The sequence below is a fragment of the Helianthus annuus genome, chromosome 9 (genome assembly GCF_002127325.2).
Source record: "Helianthus annuus cultivar XRQ/B chromosome 9, HanXRQr2.0-SUNRISE, whole genome shotgun sequence".
NCBI classification, from domain to species: Eukaryota; Viridiplantae; Streptophyta; class Magnoliopsida; order Asterales; family Asteraceae; genus Helianthus; species Helianthus annuus.
The window spans coordinates 180,423,451-180,431,168 of NC_035441.2; the positions used below are offsets into that span (position 1 = coordinate 180,423,451).

General features: G+C 36.9%; 1 pseudogene; it reads left to right on the forward strand.

The window, feature by feature from the left end:
• The first annotated feature begins 3,803 nt into the window (after positions 1-3,803).
• LOC110876889 lies at positions 3,804-5,451 on the forward strand (annotated as a pseudogene).
• The last annotated feature ends 2,267 nt before the right edge of the window (positions 5,452-7,718 follow it).

Here is a 7,718-nt window from a genome sequence, read left to right on the forward strand (position 1 = left end):
GGGACATGTTCTTACATTAGTTACCAAGTTATATTAATGATCAAACAGGTTGCATGTATCCTACATTGCTAATTATGAGTTAATTTGGATTTAAGCATTATGTTGACTTTTTAAAGTATACTTTGACTCGACAATTAACATGGTTAGAGTGGGAATCTGGAAATACCCTTTTAAGGGTTTGTTACCCACATAATTACCTACTTATAGGTATTTTTAATTCGAGATATTACTGAGTAATTTTAGACTAATCTCGAAGTCAAACCTTAATTACGACGGTTTGACTTTTAGCTAATTAACTAAGCTAAAATGGATTAAGGAGGATTAAGGACACTTACAAGAGTCCTAATTACTGCTAGAGATCACTAAGAAGATAGCTTGCTGTCCAGAGAGCTCCAAAGAAGTCTTGAACAAAAGTTCCAAGTGAGCAAGACTAATGTTTACAACTCAAGCTCCTTAATAGTGAACTTCATGGCTCAAGATCATGCCAAGTGACCCTACAATTGATGTGAGATGGTTCCAGGTGCCCCTATGTGGCTAAATACTGCCTAGCAAGTCCCTGGTTTCGAAAACCATAACATTAAGTCGGTGCAACAGGCTGAACAAGCAGTTGTCCATTTTCTGCTGCCAGCGACAGGCTTACGGATCGTAAGCCTAAGCTCTTGCGGTTCGTATGCAGCTCTTACGGTCCGTATGCAGCTCTTGCGGGCCGTATGTTGAGATGGTTGCGGTCCGTAACCGCCTTTGCTGAAATCGCCTAGGTGTGCACCTTACGGACCGTAAGATTAAAGCCATACGGTCCGTAACCGATGGGCAGAAGCCAAAAATTTTACAACCTTCCAAATCTTGACCATGCAACTTACAAGTCCGAATCCATGCCATCTTTTTCAGTTGTGGGACCTTCTTGCTCAGCCATTGCATGCTTGAATATCCCTTACATGTTTTCACTTCACTTTGGATTCTTGTGGGAAGATGGAATTGACGGAAATACCAAGAACAAGTCTTGGATTCTCACAATTTATGATCTTGCTTAATTAAATTATTTCCAACTCCTTTTACAAGGATTTAAATCAGAATTTTAATAGTAACATTCCTAATAACCCAATTTCCATATAAAGGATGGAATTTTATCTATATAGAAACAACCGGCTAGATGTTTATCGTAATGATTTAAGGATCTTGGGATTTATGATTCGGGTCGCTCAGAGGTGTTTTAATAACATGTCTCCCTTGGGTCGTTCAGAGGTATCTTTAATAACATGACGCCCTTTTTAAATCCTACCATACATCTTTATTTGATCCGGGTTCCTGACACGTTTGTCTCATGACACGTGTCTTTATTTTATTGGGTATGATTTTACGAGGTGTTACACTGTTTCACACGATGAACATCAAGAAGATGATGATGAATAAAAGACCCCACCTAACTTCTGGTAAGTTCTCTGAGAATTAGAAGTGAAATCAAAGGAAGGTTAAAGCTCGATGTGAGAACTTACCAGTAATGTGTTGATCACCAACACCACTCGAGCGTTAGTATGTAATGTGAAGCTGGATTATTGTGATTTTCGAGCTTTAGTATGTATTGTGTTGATCACCAGCACCAAGATTGAGAATAAGAGTGGTGTTGGTGGTCGATGAGGATAACCTTTCACCTAACTTCTGAACAATCTTTTCGTTTCTTGTCGATTAGGTTTATCAGTAATGTGTTGATATGGTTAGTGTTTTGATAATCTAGGTATGTGTTTTTAGATATAAGCATCTAGTATGTAATGTGAAGCTGGATTATTGTGATTTTCCGGGTCATCAGAGACACATTCTAGGTGTTCGATGAAATGTCTCAGTAGAATTTGTTAATTAAAAGTTTCGATTTTAAAATTTTAGCTGATATTACAATTTTAAGAGTTATATGTTAGTGATGTTATGGTTCATGTGAACACAGGAACATACACTTTATGTAGCCAAAGCTGAGAAAAGGAAGGCCGAGTATGAGAAGACCATGGTAGCCTACAACAAAAAGCAGGTAATCTTTGTTAATTAAACTGCATTTTTTTATTGGCATATAAAGATTTTGTTTTACTGATTATGAGTTTGTTTCAATGAAAACAGGCTATGGGTGGTAAAGATGAGGATGATGATTCTGACAAATCCAAGTCTGAGGTTAACAACGAGGAGGACAGGATGATGATTCTGACAAATCCAAGTCTGAGGTTAAACTCTCAAATGTTCATCTGTTTTGTTAAAAGTTTGTTTTTAAGTTTATAAAAACCATTAAATTTACTGTGATCCCATTTTAAAGGAACATCATGTCGTCTTAATATCGCTAAATGACAGTTGGAAGCTAACTTAACGTATGAAAGGTGATTGTCAATGACAGTTTTAACTTTTAACTTATAATATCGTTAAAGGTGATTCTCTCTCTGCTCGAAGTTTAAGTCAAGTGATTCTCAGATATTGAGATTTTTTTTCAGATACGTATAGTGGATTCAGGTCGACCCATGGGTTATCTTCAGTGTTATTAAAAAGTGTTTCTGCAAATGTGGTATGTGCTGGCGGAAGCACCGTTGATTGTGATGATAGCATCAGTTGGTTATGCCAGCTTTTGAAAGAATATGCAGATCTAAAGTTGGAATCAGACATTGAGGAGATACACACGTGTTTTCGTCTTTTGAGAAGGTACACATGTAAACTTTAATGTTATGAGATCTGGAACATATACACACAATGTTTTTTCGTTTAAATAGCTGTAACTTCTCATTGGTTGTGGCATCAGGTTGAGTGGCAAGTCTAAACTTTTCTTACAAGTGTATAACACAACTCTTCCACACCTTCAGGTAATATGTTTCCATATGCATGTCGTAAAAGATTATTGAAATGACGAAATATCAAATTTGTGCGTTAACTGTAATAATAGAATGAGATTATTGAAATGGTGAAATATCAAATCTGTTCATAGAAGTAATCTGTCTTTTTTTGTTCATAGAAGTAATCTGTCTTTCTTTGGTTATTTCAAACAATAGATGGCTGTGAGCGAAAAAATATGGCGGAAGTCTCTGCATTTAAGGTTGAAGATGCTATTGCGTTGTTTGTCTTCGGTGAATCGGTTATCATGAGGTTAGATATCTTATTATTTCAGTTTATATTGTTATATGATTAATAGAACTAGGTTAAGTTAGTATTTGATATATTGATTCATATGGTTTTAAGGTATTCGATTCAACTTTTATGAATGCAGAGGTGAATATAAGTTTTATGAATCTGAGAGATGAAGTTACCATAGTTTGGGAACAAAGACGGGAAGTCGTATATCCAACTTTCACTCAAGGATGGGGAAACTAAGGTCTTTAGTCCTGAAGAGATTAGTGCTATGATTCTTACCAAAATGAAGGAGATGGCTGAAGCATTCCTCGGGAAGAAGATTAAGGATGCTGTTGTTACAGTTCCTGGTAAGTACATTGCAAGTTACCGGTTATAGTTTATGTACCCTTGAAACATATTTATTGATTACTTCATTGTTTGTGCAGCTTACTTCAATGATGCCCAAAGGCAGGCTACCAAGGATACTGGTGTGATTGCTGGTTTGAATGTTTCTAGAATCATCAATGAACCTACGGCTGCTGCTATTGCATACGGTCTTAACAAGAAAGGTGGTGAGAAGAATATTCTTGTGATCTATACATGACCTTTTTGATGATGATGAAGCTTAGGATGAAACTGATGAGCTAACAAGCCAGGTAATTATCGTAAGTATGTTCTTTTTAAGCCTGAATGATTATACGTCTCTTTTAAGGTATAACTTCTATTTGGGCATGGCTGGTGCTTCGTCTAACAGTTTCATACTATCTGTGTGTCAGATGGGATGTATAGAAGAGGCTCTTGAAGTTGAAAAGGTGAAGATTTAGTGGCTGGGGCTTTTCAAGTTTCTTTAACAAGAATCGCAGGTAAGAATTATTAATATTTTTTTATTTGTCTTGGTTTCATTAAAGCTGACTTGGATAAACTATGATTACAAAATTCGTTTTTTTATTATTGTAAGGGCTAATTTAGTGGGTTGATGGTATAATTGCAGCAATTGATGGTATAATGGTAGAATTGTAAATACCACAACCAAGGTTGATACAGAAGAAGATATATACACTAAAGATGGAACTGTTGATTACAAAAACAGTAGATACCTATTGTTAATCATCGACGTTTTCTGTTTCATTCTCAAGGCTGAGGTGGAATCTGGTGATTACCAATGGTATATGATTATTTTTTCATGTTTGTGCATATTTTGTTTCAATGTATATTTTGTATTGATATTTTGTTTCAATGTGTACCAGCCAATGGAATGAAGGTGTATATCTGCTGCTTGTGACTAACAAGCAAAGCAATATCCTTAAGGATCTTGATACACTAAGGCTTCTCTCTAAAGTCGTCCCTGAGTATTCTGCTTCTTTAGATGAAGAAGGTATTTGCAAGAACGCATTTGAGCTAATTTTTGCTTTTGACGAAGTGATTTCTCTTGGACACAAGGAGAACGTGACTGTTGCACAAGTCCGGCAATACTGTCAGATGGAGAGTCACGAAGAGAGATTGCACAAATTGGTATTGCAAAGCAAGATCAATGAAACCAAGGAAGTAATGAAGCGTAAAGCTAACGAGATTGATAAAAGCAAGATCGAAAGGGGCAAATTGGAAAAAGGTGGCTATTCAACTCTTCAATCAATGAGTTTAATGGGAAGAATGGATAGTGGTTTTAGCAGTGATATGGGCATATCGAGTGGTAATACCTTTGGAAGTGGTTCTGGATTCGGAATAACCTCTGAAGTGGACTCCTTCTCAACCAAGTCTAAAGGTCGTCCATCTGCAGCGGTTACTGCTCCAGCTAAATGAATGGGTATGAAGCTCCGCAAATCACAATGAGCGAACCAGTTCTTGGAATCACTAAAAGCCGAAGGTGAAGTTATTATTGACGACGTAAGACCAAGCAAAGCTGCTGCTGCTTCACCACCAACTGATCCCGTCACTTTGACGGTTGAAGAGAAGCTTAATGTGGAACTTAAGAGAGACGGTGGTCTTGCCAACATTGATGTGCAGAGAACTTTGTCTCTCCAAGTACTTAACTAGGATGATGGCTTTATCCAAGTTCAGATTGAAAGTGCTGGTAATCCAGAGATCAAATTCAAGACACATCCTAACATCAACAAAGAGTTGTTCTCCAGTGAAAATATTCTAGAATCCAAAGACCCTAACAGGCCATTTCCCGCTGGCCAGTCTGGTGACGGTCTTGGTCTCCTCAAGTTGAGAATGCAAAGTAAAGATGAGCCAGCTGTGCCATTGACTATTAACTGCTGGCCTTCTGTTTCTGGAAATGAAATCTATGTTAGCATAGAATATGAAGCTTCGTCAATGTTTGATTTACAAAATGTGGTTATTTCAGTTCCTCTTCCCGCTCTTAGAGAGGCACTATAGAATATGAAGCTTCGTCAAAGCTTCTTATTTTCCTATCTCTGCTGATCTGCATTTGAGATCAATTTTCTTTTAGTAATTTAATATTTCCTGTTGCATTTAAAGATTGGTTCTGTCCAGTTATTAGAAGTTCTTAATATATTTTGAGCAGGTATAGGAGAAACCCAGTTTCATGCGGATTGTCACCTGTAGGCCCCACATACAAGGCAGCATTTGTTAGAAAGAATTCGACTTGGATTGCTGCAAGAAGAGAAGGGTCACATGAGAATATTGATGGTGAAACCCTTTTGAATCAAGTTTATGATACAATATGTCATTCTTTATCTTTAGTAAATACTCATAATTTTTTTTCAACAATCGAGTTTCAGTGAAATTAAACGTATTTCGAACAAGCTGGTTTATCATCTGTAGTAGAAGAAGAAAGAGTTTCAGGTATGAGTTTTAGTTTGATATAATATATATATATATATATATATATATATATATATATATATATATATATATATATTCGTTTGGATTGCTGTTCATAGATTTCAAATTAATCCGTTTGATTTCGTTGAGAATTCAGTTTGTTTCGGATCATTTCGGAGTTATACGAACTGTTTCGGATTGTGTTAAAATAAGTATACATATTACTTCAGTTTAATAATATAACTTTTACTGAATGATGGTTTTATTTTTTGTTACATGTTTCTGGATCTGTTGCTGGGCTTATTGCTGAATATTCTGGACTGCTGTTATTGGGCCTATTCGAGACTGGACTGGTGTTACTGGGCCTATTTGAGGCTGATGTGATTCTTGCCTTATATAAAAGAAGAAGTCTCCTAATTCAATGAATTATTGAAAGATATTTTTAGTTACAGAAGTCTCTCGTTTTCTCTCTCTAAAGCAGCGCTTAGGGTTTTGATCATTTTGATCACTGATTTGTCTCGTATTAGTGGTCGTGTTGTGAGATCTTGTGAAGATTGATGATTATCGTGTTGATAATCATCGGCAGTTGAGAGTTGAGAGCTTGTAATCGCTGTATTTTCTTTCGATCTGTTCTTTGTTTTTCACTTGTAATCGTCGAATCAGTGAGTAATAAAATCTTGGGTTTGGGTTCTTGTCGATTATAGTTTGATACCAGTGTTTTTACATGGTATCAGAGCATTCATAAGGCTCTTGGGTGTTTTTTGTTCCGCTGTGTACTTTTCTAAGTTGAATCGGTTCGGATCTGACCTTGGATCGCTTCTTGTTGACGCCGATTCAGTGGTGTTTCACTTGTGGTTGACACCGAATCGGTTCTTGGAGTGCGTGCTTTGTGAAGAAATTTGGGGATCTTGAAGGTTCGAAACCCTAATCTAGGGTTTGTGGCATTCTTGGTGCTGTTGAAGGGATTCGCGTTGGTCTTTGTAACCCTAGAAGGTTGCAAAGCAAACTGACCGGATCAGTTTCTGTTGGTCTTCTAATCGGTTCTTGTAGCCCTAAGTGAAGGCTGCAAGACTGATTTACAGGAGTTACGCACCCTCTGGTGAGATCGTTCCTTGATTTTCTTCCTTTTAATTTTCTGTTCTTGCATTTAGGCATTATTGTTGCCGGGGTAGTGTGGACCGGTTTGTTGATTGGGACACAGGAAGGGTTCATCCTGTTGCATTTTATGTGATTATTTCCTGTTTGCTACTTGATTGTTATTAGATTTTGTGATTGTTTGCTATCTGTTTCCCTTTCTTGTGTTACTTGTTGTTGCTGGTTTAGATTAAGTCTAGGTCTAGTCTGCTCCCTTGATAAGGCTTGCAGAGGCACCTTGAGTAATGAACCTCTGATCTGGTCCCTGTCAAGGTTTCGCCTGTTAGGTTCTGGTTGTTGTATTTCTTTGTATTGTTGCAATATTTTTTTTTTTGGATCTTGATTGCTCTTGATTTTGTGTTTCAATGGTTGATGGTCCGGTTATCTCAAGTGGTGGCACTGGTCCTAGTGATCCACCACCTGAGACCCTTGTGAGTAAACTCGATGCAAGTGATCCTTTGTACTTGCATCCATCCAATTCTAGTAATTTGACTATTGTTTCCATAAAACTGAAAGGATCTGAGAATTACACGGTTTGGTCTAATGCTATGCAACTTGCTTTACAAGTAAAGAATAAATGGGGATTTATTGATAAAACGTGAAGTAGATCAGAAAATAATGATGTTTTATCTAAACAATGGGATAGGTGTAATTCCATTGTTCTTACATGGATTTTAAATTCTATAAGTGAAGAATTGTACAAGGGTCAAGTGTTTTCTAAACTT